Raw genomic sequence first — 21,070 nt, 5'->3', positions numbered from 1 at the left:
TGATTTGCATGCCTGTCAAAAGCTGTTTTCCCTCTCTGGGAAAAGCCTGCATCTTTCTTTTTTTCCTCCCCCCCATCTCCTTGCTTCCTCTCCATCTTTTATAGCCGTTGCCATGGTGCCCAGGGAGAGCTAAGCACCGCAGCAGGGGAGGGGGAGGAGGCGGTGCATGCTGCAATTTCCAGGCTCTCTCCTCCATGAGCTCATCAACCTCCTCCTCCAAGAGGGAGGTGGCTGAGGCTCCGGCTATTGCTGGTGGGTGGTTTCCAGCTTCAGCATCACCAACCAAAGGCGAGAGGGAGAGAACAGCTGCTGATGTTGTGTTCTGAAGCAACCTCAGGAGAAGAGAAAATGGATTCAGCTTGCCCATCCCTCGCCTTTCAGCATCTTCCCTTGGTTTCGACATGGTGAGCACGAGCAATGAAGAAGCACTGGCGTTTCGCTATTGTTGCTTGTTAGGAATGATCATGTTCATTGAGTGGGGGTGAATCTCTGCTGTGTGGTACTGGGTATTAGCATCAGAAGCGTGTGCTAACAATGACTTTCATTGGAGCTGCTGGGAAGGGTGGGGGGGGGGGGGTTGTGTGAAAGCAAGGGGAAAAGGAAGATGGAGAGGGACGAAGGCTGATTAGAAGTCAGTAGGAAAATGTAGCTCCAAGATAAATCTTCGCCATCCTCTTAGCGAAGATACAGAGTGTGGAACGCTCATCTGTCCATAGCAAAATGAGATAGCCTGAAAATAACTGTCAATTAGAAATTGCAGGGGATTGTTTAAAAAAAAGCTGAAAGCTTTGGGTTCGTTCTTGTAACTGCCCCCAAATGGGGCTGGGCCTTACTGAAGTAGCATAATTAGATGCAGCAAAACCATATATAAACACAGGCACTGTTGGATTTCATCCATGCATGATCTGTGGATATGTATAATCAGTGGAGGTGCATAGGTATCATCCTGTATAGTTTTAATGTACTGCTTAACGATTTGAGTTGGGTGCAGTGCGTGTGTGTGTGCGTGCATACATGCATATTCTATAGACATCTGGACCTCTTTGTGGGTCTGTGTGATAAGTCCATGTGCTGTTTTCGTTGCAACTGACTGACAATGCATTTCAGTTGGATGGCATGAGTGATTTATGGTCCTATGGCTTCCTTACAGCTGCTTAGGACAGATCCATATCATTTGTTTGGTATGCTATATAGCTCTAAATCCTAATTCACAACCTGTCATAGCTATAAATGAGATACAAAGATACTGAATATGCACCTTATTTACCTTTATAATAGCATTCATATTTGACTCTCTGTTTGGATGTTTTATAGTCTGAAGTATTATATCCTCAGTTCTAGATGTTTAATTAGTAGGTTAAATTCTACCTGAATGCACATTTCATCTTAGAAAGTAGGTTATAATGATAAGAATAACCAGTTTCATTCAGGAATTCTGGCTTTGGTTATTTTTCTAAATAGTCACACCTACATGTATGTGTGTATTTATGTCAATACCGAATTATCATTTATTATTTATTATAATGTGTTATAGTACAGACAGAAATTCTGGAGAGTTGTCTCATCTTTATTCCACCAGTAGAAAGCTAGGAAAAACCCATATGTCTGGATTTAGGTACTGACATGCATGTATGCAGTGCTGAATCAGATAAATTATAACAGGACGATACAATAGACAACTGTATGTTTCATAGTTTTGATACCCTGCTTAAGCCATTATCATTTTTGATTACCATGAGTCGACCAGATCAACAAATGTCCACTTGGTTTCTCATTAGAAATTGTAAGGTTTTTTAATCTATGGATAAGGAACAAAACGACTGGTGCTTGCACAGGGGACTACCTTTACCTTTTTTAAGGAACACTTTAAAAATGCCCTAATTCATTTCCGTTTGGATCTGTTTCATTAATCCAGAGCTAATGGCGGGGGTGGGGGGGGGAGGCCTATAATCATAAGAGGCTTTTCTTTATCAATATTTTTGCCTCAGAGAAACTGTCTGTCCTGACAATGTCAGGGTGTTGAGTCCAAGGACGATAAAATTGTCTACAATGATGATAGTTTCTTACATTTAGAATTTGTTCAGAGCCAGGGATACGATAACCACAAGATATACTAGTGACACAGTGGTTGTCCATGAGATGTGTGCTGATTTCCATACAATCAATTTTTCGCTGTTTTTCATTTCCAGTTCAAAGATTATACATTTTCCCTTAAGACAATTATATTTGAAAGTACATGTATCATACTTCACAGATAAGCAGGACTGGCTGCAGTTTTCTATTGATTGAGTGCTGTGTGAGAAAATAGCTGTGAAACAGGCCGGAAGCCCCAATATTTATCATTTATCCAATGTGATTCTTCTCAAGTGCCGCAAATGTTACTACTAGGCTTGCTGTGTGGAATTCTGAGATTGTAACAAGCATCCAGCTCTGGCAGCTGTTTCTTGTGACTTGGTGATCATTGATGGTGGAAGGGCTGTGCAGCAAAGTGGAGATGCTGCTGTTGCAATTGTAGATAGAAGCGTGTATGGGTGATCTTGGGTTGGCATCAGGAGAATATGGAACTTCAGGAAGTAAAGCTGTCTAACATCTCAAGGCAAAATGTCGTTACTGAGGTATTCTCATGGGAAAGAGATCCAAAATGGCATCCTTTGGCAATAGCAGCACTTCCTTATACAGTTTTATCAGTTGCTCAGTTTATTGCTTGCTACTAGATTGGGGGTAGGGGCAACTGTGTTAACTGAGTGCTGTGCTGATGGTGAATTCCTTTTTAAAAACCCAGAATGTTTTCTTATGCAAAAAAAAAAATGTGCATTTTCTTCGTAGACACAGTGTGGTAACACAGGATAGTTTACAGCAGAGATGTCAAATGAAAGGCCCGCATGTCTTATCATGCCTTTTAAAGGTCCCCCTTACGGTCCAATGTATTCTGACCATATCATACACATAATGGTTGATTCAGCTTCATGGCCAGGAAGCTAATACTCTTAGTAGAGTAAATGGCCAACCTTTTCTTTGTTATTGTGGTCATGAAATAAGTGTTAATAACAGCTGCATTGGCAGAGAAGGAATCCCATTGTAGTACAATAAGCCTTGTTCTAAATTTACTCATTTTTGTTGTTACTATTTACTGTGTATGTAAATAGTAACCCTAGAAGCCCTGTGGCACAGAGTGGTAAGCTGCAGTACTGCAGTCCAAACTCTGCTCATGACCTGAGTTTGATCCTGACGGAAGCTGGGTTCAGGGAGCCGGCTCAAGGTTGACTCAGCCTTCCATCCTTCCAAGGTTGGTAAAATGAGTACCCAGCTGCAATGCCACTGAGGATGTTCTCCGCAGCTGAGAACGAAACGTCTGGAAGGAAAACTTTCTCCAGTAGAACACGGCACTTGATCCCGAAAGATTCTACAAACCCTAATGATGTTACCAGCCGTGAAAACCTGAAATCTTTGATAGTACCCAGCTTGTTGGAGGTAAAGTGTAGATGACTGGAGAAAGCAATGGCAAACCAACCCATAAAAAGTCTGCCAAGAAAACGTCATGATGTGACATCTCTCCATGGGTCAATAACGACTCAGTGCTTGCCCAAGGGACTACCTTTGTCTTTTTAGGGGTAACCCTCCTCCTGCTTAAGTCCACAAAGCACACATGGGATTTAAAAGTGATGCTCAGGCAAGAAGAACTTTCCCATGCAACTTTGCATATACTCAATGTTTCACTTAAATGGAATCCTTGTCCTAAGGTTGCCAACCTCCAGGTGGGACCTGGAGAGTTCCTAGAATTTCAACTGATCTCCAGACTGCAGAGATCAGTTTCCAATTGAGAAAACGGGTACCTTTGAGGGTGGATGGTACAGCATTATACACCACTGAGGCCCCTTCACAAACCTTGCCATCCCATGCTCTAGCGCCCAAATCTCCAGGAATTTCTCAACTCAGGGTTGGCAACCCTACCATAGCAAAGATCTGCATGCAAAGATCCAAAGTCAGAAAGGACATTGTACTGGTGTGCTAATGCTGCACATCCAGCTGCTTCCCACATGCAGTGGCCCAGTTCATAAAAGATGCTGAGCCTACGCAAAGTCACACAGGTAAATTCTCCTGTGAAACCAGGCTACCCAGTTTATACTGTTCTGCAAACAGAGCAGCAGGGTTAGTTGCCCAAAGCAAAGTGATCTTCTCACAGTGGGACTATTTGTATCCATATTTGCCCTCATTGCATGTGAATGGAATGCCAAGCATTTGCACTATTATTGCAGCTATTTCTTTTGACAATGGCCAATGCAGGTCTTGCTTAATTGGTTTCTGTTTAATGAGAAGAGAAAACATTAGTGAGAGGTCATCCCTTTACTCTGACCTTTTTATATTATTAAGACTACCATCCAGCAGGAAAATGTATGGGGTTTTTTTTCATTATTACAAGGAATAATTACATTTGTGTTAATCACTTCAAAGAAACAATATGTAAAATTTCTAGCAAAGTTGAGAATCAGGATTAAGTTCCTATGATCTACCTTTACTTTATTTCATTATATGCTAGCTAACAATTCAGTTTTCACATGTTGCTTTATAAAAGCACTCAGGGCTTTTTATGAGCAGGAACGCAGAGGAACACAGTTCTGGCTGGCTTGACATCCAGGGGTGTGGCCTAATATGCAAATGAGTTCCTGCTGGGCTTTTTCTACCCCCCCAAAAGGCCTGGAAACACTCATTTATACTGAAAATTGTGTCGGTCTCAGACCCTTACCACTGAAATTGTGTAACTGTGTACTGGAATAAAATCAGAAACCAAATTTGACACCCCAACATTTCCCATCACAATCAGCTTTATATTAACGCAGTTTATGTTGTTATAATTTTATAGCAGGCATATTATAAGAAATAATTATATCCACTGTCATAACTGGCTAGTGCTATTTTTTTTAAAAAAAAAAATCATGCGTCTAAAAATAAATTCCTAGTTTTCGTCTGAGGTTATGCAGAGCGTCTAGTCTGGTGTACATAATATTTTAGGGACCATTCACATCACTGAAGCCAAGTATTAAATTGAGGGAACAGCAACAACAGACACCATTTGAGAGACCTATGTGAACTGTTTATTTGCAGCAACCCCCCCCCCACACACACACACACACAAAACACTATCTGGAAGATAGAGTGGAAAATTTAGATCTGATTTAAATGTGATGCTGGCCATTCAGCAAAAAGTTATCCATGTACATGCCCACACCCCCTATAAACAGCTAATCTGCATGCTAATGCAGCATACCAGAGATTCATAGCATGGGCAAATAGTATGCTGGCATAATTAGAGTCAAATAGCACCTTTAAGACCAACAAAGTTTTATTCAGGATGTGAGCTTTTGTGTGCAAGCACACTTTGTCCAACAGGATGGAATCAGAGTATCAGACTTGCCTATCCATACTGCAAAAGTAGTAACCCAATATAACACCCAACATGATCAAATTATTTATTCATGGAGCATGCAGTGACACACTGGCTCCATCCATAGCATGGCCAAACAGGCCTGCGGATAGATATTTTATCTCTCTTTGCGCAAGCAGGGATACCAACTCTAGTTTGGGAAATTCCTGGAGATTCAAGGGAGGGACCTCAGCAGGATATACTGCCATTCGTCCACACTTAGGCTTGCCAATCCCCAGGTCCCAGTGGGGGTTCTCCCTCTTTCCCAGGCTCCTTCCTGCTCCCAGTCAGCTGGCTGTCAGGGGGAAGCCCTGCCCCCACAGCGACCATGTGCTTTTCCACCTCCGGAGGCTTCAGACTCCACTTGGAAAGGCTTCCTCTTCGGATGGTGTGTCTGTGTCTTTAAGGCTGAATGTGGGTGGGGGCAGAACAACATGGCTGCTCCCAGTGGCTGTGAAAGCAGCCCAGACCCTCCGTTGGTTGCACAATCTTTTCAGAGGTCGTTTACATAGGAAAGGTAAACCTGAACCTTTGGTTGCTCTGTGTTACTTGGAAGAAGTTAGAAGTTCAGCAACTCGTGAGTAAAGATGCCAATCCCCAGGTGGGAGCAGGCCCTTCCCCACTTCAGAGTCATCAGAAATGGGGGGGGGGGAGTGAGGGAAATGCCTGCTGGTAACTTCATTATCCCTATGGCGATTCCCATAGAGTATAATGGAGAATTGATCTGGGGGTATCTGAGGCTCTGGAGTTTTTTGAGGTAGAGGCACCAAATTTTCAGCATAGCATCTGATGACTCTCTTCAAAATGTTCTCCAAGTTTCAAAACAATTGGACCAGGGGGTCCAATTCTATGAGCCCCCAAAGAAGGTGCCCCTATCCTTTATTATTTCTAATGTAGGGAAGGCATTTGAAAGGTGTGCAGTTGCTTTAAATGTGATGGCCAGAACTCCCTTTGAAGTTCAATTGCGCTTGTCACAACTTTGCTTATGGCTCAACCCCCAAAGTCTCCTGGCTCCACCCCCAAAGTCCCCAGATATTTCTTGAATTGGAGTTGGCAACCCTACCCACACTGCATAGAAGCCATTTTCTCCAGAGGAATTGATATCTGTAGCTTGGAGACCAGTTGTAATTCCAGGAGATCTCCAAACTGCACCTGGAGAATACCTATAAAGTATTGTGCGCTATTAGAAATAGGAGGCCTCATTCCACATGATGCAGCTTTGATTTCCCTTGGTTTCAGGCTGAACAAAGGGGATTGGATGGAAGGCATAGGGGAAGTCCACGGAATCAGAGTATTTGTGGGCCACAGAATCTTCTGAACCTGCACTAAGATTCTCCAGGAGATTCTGGAAGGGTCTTCACACCTCTCTAGGATTTGCTGGAAAAACTACGGTTTTCCTATGTTTCCTGAAATTCCTAGAGAGGTGGGCTGTCACTTCCAGATTTTCCAGGAAGTGATGCATACCATCATTGGCAGTAATTTCTTGTCCTTTCTGTCATTGGTTGGAGTGATGGAGTGATGGAAGGCAAGGCCTGATGGGGAAGGAGAATTCCACCTCAGGTGGGTTCATGGCAGCCCCAAACTTCTGTTTTGTGTACTTCACCTACCACATCTTTACATTTCCACTGATACATGGGTTCTTCCTCCTCCTCTAAGCATAGCTTGAGGGAAGAACAATCTCCAAATAATATTTTACAGCAGGTCATCTGCAAACAGCTCTCCATAAACAGAGCCAATGCTTTGAGTACAGAGTGTGGAAGCAGTAATTTTTGAGGGTAACAATCTTTGTGGCTGGGGTCAGTTTGCTTAATCTCTCTGCCGCCTATAAAACAGGAAGTATAGTGCCTAATTCATTAAAAAGACTTGCAAAGACAATTAATGAGCTAATGTTTGTGCAACACTTCAAAATGTTAATTTTGTTCCAAATGTTATTTTTGTTTATTTATAACACACCTTTCTCTTCAATGGGGATCCAGAGTGGCTTCCATCCTTCTTTTCTCCTCAATTTTATTCTCACAGCAACTCTATGAGTTAGGTTGAGAGTATATGACTGGTAAAAGGTCACCCAGCAAGCCCCCATTGGTATAGTATGGATTTGAATACACGTCTTCAAGATCCTAGTCAAACACTAACCACTATACAACACAAGCACTGTGTAGTTTAAGTTTGTTTTCACTGCCAGTTCTGGGAGATGATCCATCTGGGAGGTTTGAGGGGCAGAGCTAGGCTTTCTGAAACACCATGTGATGCTGCAACATAACTTTCAGCCACATAACAAGGTGATATTGCAACATTGCCAACTGGGAGATTGCTAGAGCACTGTAGTTATATCTGACATGATTTCCAGGTACCTGACTGGATCTAATTGCTGTGATGGCACTAGAGTTGCCAGATCTCCCCCAGGCATTGCCAGGGGATGGGGGAAGGCGGGGCAGGATCACCAGATCCAAGTTGTGAAACTCCCAGAGATTTAGGGATGGAGCCTGAGGAGGACAGGGACCTCAGTGGGGTACAGTGCTGTAGAGTTTGGAATACTAGTCCCCAGTTGGGGGCAGGGGATCCCCCAGCTGGCCAGTGGGGAAACCCCAGCCTCAAGAGTGACCACCTCCCCTCTCCCTCCTCTCCTGCAAGACTTAAAGGGCCCTCCAGCTGATCTGTGGGAGCACATGGCCCATGGATCAGCTGGAAGGCCCTTTAAATCTTGCAGGAGAGGGAGAGAGGTGGCCACTGGCCATGTACCTAAACTCCAAGTGGTGAATTCACCACTTGGAGTTCAGGCATGTGTGGCTCCTGCTTTTTGCAAGCTACATTTAAAGGGGCCCTTTAAATGCTATTTGCAAGACGAGGGGGGCACCTAAACTCCAGTAATGAATTTTCCGTGTGGAGTTCAGGGACATGCACCCCTCCCCCAACAGACACACTTATTGCAAACAGTATTCAATGATACCCTTTAAATGCTGTTTGCAAGAAGCAGAGGGATGCCTGAACTCCAGTGGCAAACTCTCTGTGTGATATCATCACATTGGGGATGCCATCACCCTTTCCAAGAATGCCTCCCAAAGTCCCCTGCCAGGGAGGAGGCAAAACTCTGTCGGTTTATATTCTGAGGAGGCAGGACCAGGCAACCCTACATAGAGTCCATCCCCCAAAGTATCCAGATTTCTGTAACCTGGAGATGAGTTATAATTCTGGGGGATCCCCAGGTCCCACCTGGAGACTGGCATCCCTAGATGGCAACCCCTGTTCCCCCATTTTGCTTCCACTGCTGTGCCACGCAGCAGTGGAACTCCAGGGGCAGGAGGTCTCCTGCTGTAGCACTATAGTGCTATATATGGGCTGCATAACTGCATCTGACATGTCTTTGTATCCTATAAGTAACCAATAGGTGCTTCCAAAGATGCTGGTTATTGTCACGTTCAGCCTAAACTGGTAAATTAAGGGAGCTACGGTTTAAAACAGTTTGTGAGAAACCCGACACTTAGGCAAAAAATATTCTAATATTAATTATATTATGAAATAATTGAGTCCAATGCAGTGGCCTTATAGCCCAGTTCCAAATGAAGGTCCTAGGTATTTTTTTACTCCATTTCAATTTTTTCTTCCACAGTGGTTAGGACTCTTCAATCAATTTATATCCAGGACATTAATTCTATGCAACTTAAGTGGTGGTATTCTGCTATTGTGCAATATATACTTTTCTTTGAAATAGTCTTCTCTATCTCCTATTTATTTCTTGCATGAACTAAGGAATCAAGCCTCTTTTTTTGAAGACGTCAGACAATTGACATACATACAAGTGATGTTCTGGATATAAATTGATTGAAGAGCCCTAACCACTGTGGAAGAAAAAATTGAAACAAAGTAAAAAAATACCTAGGACCTTCATTTGGAACTGGGCTATAAGACCACTGCGTTGGACTCAATTATTTCATAATATAATTAATAATAGAATATTTTTTGCCTAAGCATCGGGTTTCTCACAAACTGAATGAGGGGAGCTTCCAGCTCACTTCTTACTGCCTTCCCAGCCTGCTTCTGTACACAACATACAGAAACAAGAACCCAAGGGATAGGTTTAAATGTTTGCTTTTATTACATGTGTCACAAAATCACTGACTGCTATCCTACAGGGACAATTTGAAAATCAGGATGCCTTTGGTTTTACAGTTATTCTGGGCAGGTCTATTGCCAGCTGCCTGTCTCAACCCATTTATCTCATAAATACATCCTCACACCCAGATGGAAAATTTCTTGAAACATTGCCTCTTTTTACCTTCCCTGGCTGTTCAGATTGAACTTCACAACTCTTCACAGACTGGTGGACAAAGGTCAATTTCAAAGGAATAGCTAAGCATGAAACAGTTAAAATATTTGGTGGGATTTGGGAGATTGTTTATCTTTTTTTTCAGAACCAGACTTTTTATTTTAAATCATCAATACTTCTAAAATATAAGAGTCCATTTCTGTTTCCCTCAATTACCAGGGTATACATGGACAAGAAAGAAAAAAAAGACATGCCAAGAGGATACTGGGATGTAGGGAGAGTAGGCTTGGCATAAAAGTGATGCATGGTACACATATATGTGAATTGGGCTTCTTTCTGCATGATAAAAAGATCCAATAAAAAGCAAAAGTAACACCAAGAATAAAAACCTGCATAAAACAAGGGACAAGCAAAACAAATTTTAAAGTTGCAGTTGCACATGGATTTAAATGATTTGTATTAATAAACGGTTAAAAAAAACCCTCTTATTCATCATTCATGGATCCTGATTTTCCTTTCTGTTTGTGCCATTTACTTTCATTCATGCTAGGTACTTCTGCTTGTGGAAGATGGAAAGGTGGTTTTTGCCAATTTTTGCTAATTCCTCCCTCTCACTACAGCTTGTGGGTCGGGGGACAGTGATTCATACGACTGCAATTTTGAAGGTCAGAGAAGATTGACGTAGGATGGAGGGGCAGGAAAGATGTTTGTATAGCTCTGCTCTGCTCTTGTTGCTTAAGATGCAAGCCATTTGTAGAAGAAGCAAGCTCAGATTGAGACAAAGCAAAACAGACCAAAAGCTAAATCTCAACCATCATAGATTTCATCTAGGGTTGCCAGTCCAATTCAATAAATATCTGGGGGCTTTGGAGGTGGAGCCAGGAGACATTGGGAATGGAGTCAGGAGCAAGGTTGTGACAAACATAATTGAACTCCAAAGGGAGTTCTGCCCATCACATTTAAAGGGATACACACCTTTTAAATACCTTCCCTCCATTAGAAATAATGAAGGATGGGGCACCACCTTTTGCGGCTCATAGAATTGGACCCCCAGTCCAGTCTTTTCAAAACTTGGAGGGTGCTTTGGAGAGAGGCACTGGATCCTATGCTGAAAATTTGGTGCATTTACCTCAAAAAAACAGCACCTTCCCCCCCCCGAGCCCCAGATACCGACAGATCAATTATCCCTTATACTCTATGGGAATCAGTCTCCATAATAATGTAGTGCCCAGCAAATATTCCTCACCCCCACAGCTTTCTGATAACCCTGAAGCAGGAGGAAGGCCTCTAAACTGGGGGATCCCCTGCCCCCAACTGGGGATTGGCAACCCTAATTTCATCTACCACTTTTTACTGTCCTCTAGTTGTGCAAACTGTTAAAAAAAAAAACCCAACCCACCATTGATTACAAAAAAACTACCAACCTTTGCAGTTCTCCCTCCCTCCTATAATATTAAGATTACCTACAATTCTGTATTTATTCTACATAATTTATTCTGTCTCTGTTAACTATGAGATTGCAGTGAGAAACTATACAGAACACTTAATGTCCAGTTTTTTTGAGTAGTGCAGATTCTGCACAGACTTCTTGGTGGCTTTTGACAATCCATGTACTTTCAAATTTACCTTCATAATTCAAAAATGCAAAATATGCACAACTCTATTCATCCCACTACAATATAATCCATGTGCTTTATTGGTGTATATATACTTACTGTGGACAGATACTCAAACCAGGACAAAGCCATTAATTTCTATAGATGGCAATGACAACTTTTATGCCAAATGAAATGTGTTTGTGCTAAGGCAGCTATTATAGCACAAATGTTCTGTAGATAGGCATCCAAATAGCATTAGATTCCTTTTTTGTGGCATTCAGGATAAAAAGTGCATTTTTGGCATGTGGATCATATTGTAAAATATCATTACTGTTGTTTAAATCTGAAAACCTAGCATATTTTGTTTTATAAAGGAATAATTATAAAATCATATGACAGGTCAGGAATACAGAGTGATTTTTCTAACATGCCTTGCATCCTTTCCATTTCACTGAACCAAAGGATCAAAATGTACATAAACTGTCACTGCCTAGATCTTCCAGGGTGCATGTGTGTGTGTGTGTGTGTGGTAGAATATACTAAAACTGTCTTGTTAAAAGGTCCCCTATATTATCTAGACCTTAAATCTGATACACGTGTGCTGTAGCAACAGCACAGTAAGCCAAGCATGACAAACCAAAAGCTCAGAAAAGAATGAATCTTCTACAAAGGAAATCACATTTTACATGGCATTTAAGAAGAAGAAGAAGAAGATATTGGATTTATATCCCGCCCTCCGCTCCAAAGAGTCTCAGAGCAGGTCACAATCTCCTTTACCTTCCTCCCCCACAACAGACACCCTGTGAGGTGGGTGGGGCTGGAGAGGGCTCTCACAGCAGCTGCCCTTTCAAGGACAACCTCTGCCAGAGCTATGGCTGACCCAAGGCCATTCCAGCAGGTGCAAGTGGAGGAGTGGGGAATCAAACCCGGTTCTCTCAGATAAGAGTCTGCACACTTAACCACTACACCAAAAGGGCATTTCCTTTAGTCAAGAAGTCTCTCACACTATTTGGTGTGGTACTTTGCTACAGCGAGGTCCCAAACTTACTAAATTAGCAGAAAATCCTTTGTTCTTAAGCAATTCCAAAATGGAGCTTGCCAAATTTTACCAGGGCTTTGGATAGCCCCAAGCAGTCCTGTTGTACATTCTGGCTAATCATCAGAAAATGATTTGTCCTTTATTATTCCTCAGGTTCTGAAAAGCTTACCCAATGAAGATGGGCAGAACCTATCCTTGTTGGATAAAAAATTGCAACAGTAGAAATGGTACTTTTGACATAAGTTTGTTTTTGTTTTTAATTTCAGACTTTATCTGCTAATTTTTACCAATGACTTAAAAACATGACAGGGTTTTCTTCTGAAACGTTTTCATTGCGACAATGAAACTGCTAGACTGAGTTTAGAATTTATTTATTTTTAAATATTGCTATTGAAGTATTGGCATTGCTTTATAAGGCTGTATTATGCTTGTCAATTAAGACTCTTTCAAAGCATAAAAATAGGCCTTACTGGGTATTTATGGAAGTCACTGAGCAAAAAGCTTGCTGTTAGACTAGAAATTGCTAGGGAATGGGAAACAATGAGCTTTTGTGATGAATCCTGATATTTGACATTGTAGAGGTTCTCACGGATGAGAATCAAACTTTTCATTTACTGTAGATAATGGGTTACCTATAATATGATAAATTTATTGGAAAATGGTCAGTATTTTCGTCCTGCGTAAATGGAAATTCTGATATTACTAGACCTTCTTGAAAAGTGAATTTTTGGGAGGCTATATATAGTCACTAGTTGTCAAGCACTTTTAAAAGTTTTTTGTGTGTGTGTTTTAAATTTAATTAATGGCTTTGTGTAGTGCTGTACCCATATGATTTTCTTAAAATTATTTGCATTTAATATTTTGTGAGAAACTCTTAGTTATTCAGCGTTTTTCTTATGTTTATCTTGATTTTATCTGAAAAAATTCCTGAGGAAATATATGTGAAAATACCTATGGAGCTGGTTTAGGGTCAAGCCACTTTCCACTACATATGGATCTTGTATTTGAAACTAAAATTGCAGTTTGTGTTTGTTAGAAATGCTTCTTGCCTTTGTCTGGTGAAATGAAGCCGATTAGCTCTGAATGTGATTCAAACAATTCATTTACCTATACATCAAAATAAATAGTAAAGATAGTTTTACCACTAAATAGTAGGGTTGCCAAGTCCAATTTAAGAAATATCTGGGGACTTTGGGGGTGGAGCCAGGAGACTTTGGGGGTGGAGCCAGGAGCAAGGAAGTGACATCACTTCCAAGTCAAAGGTCAAGTGATGTCACTTCCTGAGCTTCACCCCTCTATATCACTTCCAGCACACTGCATCAAACCCCACCTCTAAAACCCTTCATGGGGGTTTAGGAATCCTAATCTCTACATCGCTTAAATTGAATGTATCCATCTAAAAAATTCAAACCCATGGGCAATGGCTATCCTCCTACACTTCAAAATGGGGTCTCTTCTAATACTAAATGTATATATCCCTCCCCAGCAAAAATGATCAGATATAGCAAGGTGCTGTAATTATTCTTAATTTTTTTATTGAAGAACTTTTATTAGATACTCCAGCACACCTGATTCTAAAGGGGAGGAGAGACTTTAGTGCTAGACTCAATTCAAATGATAAGATTCTAATTGACAAATTTGGATGAAAGCTTGCTAAATAATGTCACTTAATTCAAAACAGATATGGGCTTCCCCCTTAAACAGTGGAAGCCATTCCCAACCGAGTAAGACTTAGTTACTGCTGTCTTCTCAGGTCAAACACAATTACAAGCCTAAGTAGCTCTATCATACCTCTGGCAATAATGTGGTCAGGTATTTCTCAGTTGCATTCCCTTCGCCACAAAAAAAGAATTTGTATCTCTTTATGCTTCAGGAATTTGGCAATTTGGAAGCTTAAGATAATTCACACCAGAGAAAATTCTTATATACACACTAGAGCATATTATGTCCTCCTCTATGTCTAGCAATTGGGAGTGGAGGTTTGCATATATCACCCCTACCAAAAATCCTAATAAGCAGCTCTGGTTACCATCATGTAATAGAATAGCTGTAGGGTTGCCAGGACCTGTCACTGACCAGAGGCAGGAGGAGGGTTGCCAGCTCCAGGTTGGGGTATTCCTGGAGACTTGGAGGTGGAGCCTGGGGAGGACACGGAACTCAGTGGATTACAATGCCCCCAAAGTCCACCCTCCAAAGCGTCCATTTTCTCCAGTAGAAATTGACTTTGTAATCTGGAGATATGCCATAATTCCAGGAAATATTTTCAAGTATCAGTTATTCAGCTTTCCATTTAGTGGGATTGGAAAAGAACACAATATCAAAGCAATATCTGCAGTACTGCATTTAGAACACCTGAGACTCAGAAGCAATGTTCCCTCTAAGCTGTGGGGTCATGTGAGCAAAAATTCTACTTTGTGAGCTATTGGCATTGAAGTCATGAGCTCCTGTATAAATTAGTTTCATGTGGGGCCATTTTTCCTGAGCTAAGACAAAAATGTGTGAGCTGGAGACTAAAAACTGAACTAGCTCACACTAACTCAGCTTAGAGGAAACATTGCTCAAAAATATGTTTAAATGTCATCTAGAACCAACATATTCATAATGCAATAAAATTGTTTTATGTCTTATGTTTTTATTGTTGTTTATTTTATCGGTCACACTAATGTGCTTGTGTCGACCCTTGATCTGTGAGCCGCCCTGAGCCTGCCTTTGGCGGGGAGGCGGGATATAAATTAAATAAATAAATTCCAGTAAAAGAGGAAATATTAATGGACAACCTAGGGCTACTGATCACTCCTTCTGCAAGTCAATATCTCAGTATACGGTTGTGCTAACTGTAGAAAAATTACATAGTGTACTGACAGTGTAGGATGTGTGGAATGGTATAGTGTAGCTTGATCTCATCAGTCAGATCTCAGATGCTAAGCAGGGTTGGTATTTGGATGGGGGAGTACCAAGGAAGACTTTGCGGACGAAAGCATAGATTCTATGGCAATACAGTCTAGGGTTGCCAAGTCCAATTCAAGAAATATCTGGGGACTTTGGGGGTGGAGCCAGGAGATGTTGGGGTGGAGCCAAGATCAAGGCTGTGGCAAGCATAATGGAACTCCAAAGGGAGTTCTGGCCATTACATTTAAAGGGATGGCACACCTTTTCAATGCCTTCCTTCCATAGGAAATAATGAAGGATAGGGGCACCTTCTTTTGGGGCTCATAGAATTGGACCCCCTGGTCCAATCTTTTTGAAACTTGGAGGGTATTTTGGGGAGAGGCACTAGATGCTATACTGAAAATTTGGTGCCTCTACCACAAAAAACAGCCCCCCCCCAGAGCCCCAGATACCCGTGAATCAATTCTCCATGATTTTCTATGGGAATAAATCTCCATAGGGAATAATAGAGTTCCTAGCAGACATTTCCCTCCCCCCCCCCGCTTTCTGATGACCCTGAAGCGGGGGGAGGGCCTCCAAACCGGGGGATCCCCTGCCCCCACTTGGGAATTGGCAACCCTAATACAGTCTCTCCTATCTGCACAGACTCCTCATGGAAACGTGCCATATCTCCCTCTCTATAATAAGCACCTTGTAATTCTCACTACAGAAGTGACTTAGTAGATATTTTTGCTCATGCTTTTCTAAATGCGCTTGTAGTTCAGTATTTGTCCTTCATCTCACATAATACAAAATAGTTGATGTTCAGCAATGCCAGGCCATTAAGCGAACTGAAGAAAGTCATCTTGGAGGCTAAATAAATCATCTACTCAAAAAGCTTTATCACCAAATAAGAAGGTTGGGCCAGCTTGCATCCTTGGGCTGTCATAAGGATTCTGAAACAGAAAGAACCCACTCATTATTTATTGCTGTTTTATTTATTAATGTTCTATTGATTTTAATGTGATTTATTGCTCTCCATACTTCATCATTGTAAGGAATAAAAGGTTCCAGCAAGGAAAGGCATTAAACATGTAGTATTTGTGATAACCACTACAAACCTAACCTGGTTTACTGGGAACAGGGCTGGCGTACCTGCTAGGTGACCTTACACAGTTTTCTAGGGCGTGGCCCTGGGGGTGCCAAATTGGGCACTCTAGACTGGGAGGGTGGGGGCCACCCCCCCCCCTCCCAGGCAATTTAAATCATGTGGGAGGGCACCTAGGAGCAGCTGGTGCTCTTCCCGTTAGGATTGCCAAGTCCAATTCAAGAAATATCTGGGACTTTGGGGGTGGAGCCAGGAGACTTTGGGGTGGAGCCAGGAACAAGGGTTTGACAAACATAATTGAACTCCAAGGGAGTTCTGGCCATCACATTTAAAGGGACAGCACACCTTTTAAAATGTCTTCCTTCCATAGGAAATAATGAAGGATAGGGGCACCTTCTTTTGGGGCTCATAGAATTGGACCCCCTGGTCCAATGGTTTTGAAACTTGGGAGGTACTTTGGGGAGAGGCACTAAATACTATACTGAAAATTTGGTGCCTCTAACTCAAAAAACAGCTCCCCAAGAGCGCCCGAAACCTCCAGATCAATTCCCCATTATACCCTACGAGAATCGATCTCCACATAGGGAATAATGAAGTGCTCAGCAGACGTTCCTCCCCTCTCCCCCCTCCCCTGTTTTCTGGCGACTCTGAAGTGAGGGATTGGCCTCTCTACTCATGAGTTGCAGCCAACTTCTTCCAAGTAACACAGGCACCCCATCCCAAGAGGAAGCCTTTTCAATCAGAGACTGGAGCCTGCGAAGGGGGGGGGGGGGGAATCATATGGTGGCTTTGGGGGCGGGGCTTCCCCCCCTGCCAGCCAGCTGACTGGGGGCAGGAAGGAGACTGGGAAAGCGGAGGAACCCCCACTGGGACCTGGGGATTGGCAAGCCTACTTCCCCTGCCTGGAAAAGGTCCCACCAATCATCTGATTGGCAGGGCCTGGGAGGCTGGCAGTTGCTCCTGGGCCCTTTCCCAATCACGAGAGTGCTGTCATAAGCAGCTGGGTGAGCCTCCCCCTTCATTTAAAAAGCCAGCCAACCAGCTGGTCTGCAGGGTCCTTAAATTGTGCAGGAAGGGCAGCAGCTGCTCCTGCCACTCTTCCCATGCAATTCGAATCGATAGCAAGAGCGGCATTCAAGCACGCAGCTTGAAGGCCACCCCTGCCCCCATTGGTGATTCAAATTGCACTGGAAGTGTGGCAGGAGCAGCTGCTGTCCTTCCCACATGATTCAAAGACCCTGCAAACCAGCTGGTCAACAGGTAGGGTTGCCAAGTCCAGTTCAAGAAATATCTGGGGACTTTGGTGGTGGAGCCAGGAGACTTTAGGGGTGGGGCCAGGAGACATTGGGGGTGGAGTCATGAGCAAGGTTGGAACAAGTACAACTGAACTCCAAAGGGAGTTCTGGCCATCACATTGAAAGGGACTGCACACTTTTTCAATGCCTTCCCTCCGTTAGAAATAATGAAGGATAGGGGCACCTTCTTTGGGGGCTCATAGAATTGGGCCCCCTGGTCCAATTCTTTTGAAACTTGGAGGGTGTTCTGAGGAATGGCATCAGATGCTATGCTGCAAATATGGTGCATCTACCTCAAAGAACATCCCCCCCAGAGCCCCAGATACCCAGATACCCGCAGATCAATTCCCCATTATTACCTATGGGAATCGTTCTCCATAGGGAACAATAGAGTGCCCAGTAGACATTCCCCCCTGCTTTCTAAAGTGGGTGGGAGGGTCTCCAAACCAGGAAATCCCCTGCCCCCTCCCTCTCTCTCACACTCACACTTACTGGCTCTGGTTCCTCCACAACTTTACTTGCTCTGAAAATGAAAGCAAAATAAACGGAGGGTCTGTGCTCTGATGAAACTGCTGCTGACCCTTCCCCATGAAGCGCTTCCTGTTTACTGCTTCCTGCTCAACTTTAAAGGCACACATTTTAAAAATTGACCTGTTTGCAGTTTTCTAAACCTGCTGGAGCTCTAGAGGTACATGGTGACTGTGGGGGCGGGGTAAAATTTAAAGGCCCTGCCAATCAGCTGATCAGTGGGACCTTTCCCAGGCATGGGAAGAGCAGCAGCTGCTCCTGAGTGCCCTCCCACATGATTTAAATTGCCTGGGAGGGAGGGGGCGGCCCACACTTTCCCAGTCTAGGGCGCCAGCAAGCCTGGCACCAGCCCTGACTGAGAAATAAGGTTCTTGATTTCACTGTAGCTGACTTCCTGTCGTAAAATTGTTGTTGACATTAAATATAATAACAGATGCACATTTCTTATTTTATTTGAATTTCCTGTAGATTAGAACTTTCACATAAAGAATGAATAAGTTGAAATATGTACAATTATGAAGTTGCAGATTCATAGCCTAATTCACTAGAAACACAGACTGATTCCACAGTAGCAGTTGCTCCGCCCACAGGCTTTTGCTTTCCCTGACTCAAGTGAGTTGAGTTGCCGCACGGCTGCATTTTGACTCACACTCCCTCCAATTTCTCCCACATTTTCCTGACCTTTTTTCCCCTTGAGATCAGGAAGAGGGGGGAATTGAAGGGAGCCACAGATCAAAATGTAGCCATGCAGCAAAAGGTGGGAAATCAATTACTTGATCGGAGGAAATCAGGAGCCCGAGAGTCATGGAGTAAAAGGACAGGTCCTCTTGTGGATCAAAAACTGGCTAATTAATAGGAAGCAGAGAGTGAGTATAAATGGGCAGTCTTCGCAGTGGAGGACAGTAAGCAGTGGGGTGCCGCAGGGCTCAGTACTGGGCCCCATGCTCTTTAACTTGTTCATAAATGATTTGGAGTTGGGAGTAAGCAGTGAAGTGGCCAAGTTTGCAGATGACACTAAATTGTTCAGAGTGGTGAGAACCAGAGAGGATTGTGAGACACTCCAAAGGGATCTGTTGAGGCTGGGTGAGTGGGCATCAACGTGGCAGATGAGGTTCAATGTGGCCAAGTGCAAAGTAATGCAGATTGGGGCCAAAAATCCCAGCTACAAATACAAGTTGATGGAGTGTGAACTGGCAGAGACTGACCAAGAGAGAGATCTTGGGGTCGTGGTAGATAACTCACTGAAAATGTCAAGACAGTGTGTGATTGCAATAAAAAACGCCAACGCCATGCTGGGAATTATTAGGAAGGGAATTGAAAACAAATCAGTCAGTATCATAACGCCCCTGTATAAATCGATGGTGCGGTCTCCCTTGGAATACTGTGTACCATTCTGGTCACCGCACCTCAAAAAGGATATTATAGCGTTGGAAAAAGGGCAACTAGAATGATTAAAGGTTTGGAACACTTTCCCTATGAAGAAAGGTTAAAACGCTTGGGGCTCTTTAGCTTGGAGAAACGTCGACTGCAGGGTGACGTGATAGAGGTTTACAAGATTATGCATGGGATGGAGAAAGTAGAGAAAGAAGTCCTTTTCTCCCTTTCTCACAATACAAGAAGTCATGGGCATTCGATGAAATTGCTGAGCAGTTGGGTTAAAACAGATAAAAGGAAGTACTTCTTCACCCAAAGGGTGATTAACATGTGGAATTCACTGCCACAGGAGGTGGCGGCGGCCACAAGCATAGCCACCTTCAAGAGGGGCTTAGATAAAAATATGGAGCAGAGGTCCATCAGTGGCTATTAGCCACAGTGTGTATATATATGTGTGTGTATGTATGTGTGTATATATATATATATAATTTTTTGCCACTGTGTGACACAGAGTGTTGGACTGGATGGGCCACTGGCCTGATCCAACAGGGCTTCTCTTATGTTCTTAAGCCCAGGGACGGAGCAACTGCTACTGCAGAATTGGTCTTGATCTTCATGATCTTCAACCTGTGTTTCAAGAAGACCCTCAGGTGGGTCATAAAGCCCAATTGTGTAGATTTACCCTATGCAGGAGCCATTTTGTTTCTGCTCATCAAAAAAACTTGCTGCTTGCTATACACACACACAACACACACACAGCGAGAGCACTGTCCCATTCCCATTGCTTTGTGCAAACACTGAGAGGAGCTGCAAGACAGCAAGGCAAGGTCACTTAGCAATGGAGAGAATTCCTTCTTAGAACAGGTAGCTTCAAACCCTCCTCCTTCCTTGCCTTCTCTGTTCTTCCCCTTGCCTGGCTTGTCTATTCCACCTCCCTGCTAAGCAGTCTGTCCGCATGCAAAGTCCCCAAATTTGTGGGGTCTTAGCCTTGGTACCTCTTCTTCTTCATGTTCCGGTCATGTGACATGCCTGAGATTGTGATGCTATGTGTTTCATGTAATATGCTTGCAGCTCAGAAGGTCCCATGCTTCCCCTTGGGATTAAAAGTGGCTCCTGTGTCTAGAAAAACTGAACATCGCTGCATTACATGCATCGGGCTTCCAGTGCCTTCAGACACTTCACATCTTTAATTTGACTAAAATATTAATGCTGTATAAAAAGGTAAAGGTAGTCCCTGTGCAAGCACCGAGTCATTATCGACCCATGGGGTGACATCACATCACAACGTTTTCTTGGCAGACTTTTTATGGGATGGTTTGCCATTGCCTTCTCCTGTCATTTACACTTTATCCCCAACAAGCTGGGTACTCATTTTACTGACTTTGGAAGGATGGAAGGCTGAGTCAACCTTGAGCCGGTTACCTGAACCCAGCTTCCACCGGGATTCAACTCAGATCATGAGCAGAACTTGGACTGCAGTACTGCAGCTTACCACTGTGCCATGGAGCACCTTAATGCTGTCTAGCTGTGTGTAAATTTATAAAAATTGTATAGGTTTTAAATATAAACTATAT

The 21,070-nt window shown here is 43.1% G+C and overlaps 1 protein-coding gene across 1 annotated transcript in view; it reads left to right on the top strand.

The window, feature by feature from the left end:
* The first annotated feature begins 214 nt into the window (after positions 1-214).
* JAKMIP2 (janus kinase and microtubule interacting protein 2) overlaps positions 215-21,070 on the top strand; it is a 194,418-nt gene continuing 173,562 nt past the window's right edge. The window contains exon 1 of the mRNA XM_060240562.1: positions 215-404. The gene's annotated coding sequence lies outside the window, so the exon portion shown is untranslated. The remainder of the gene's footprint in view (positions 405-21,070) is intronic.

Source organism: Heteronotia binoei, chromosome 5, assembly GCF_032191835.1.
Source record: "Heteronotia binoei isolate CCM8104 ecotype False Entrance Well chromosome 5, APGP_CSIRO_Hbin_v1, whole genome shotgun sequence".
NCBI lineage: Eukaryota > Metazoa > Chordata > Lepidosauria > Squamata > Gekkonidae > Heteronotia > Heteronotia binoei.
This window is presented reverse-complemented; position numbering and strand designations above follow the sequence as displayed.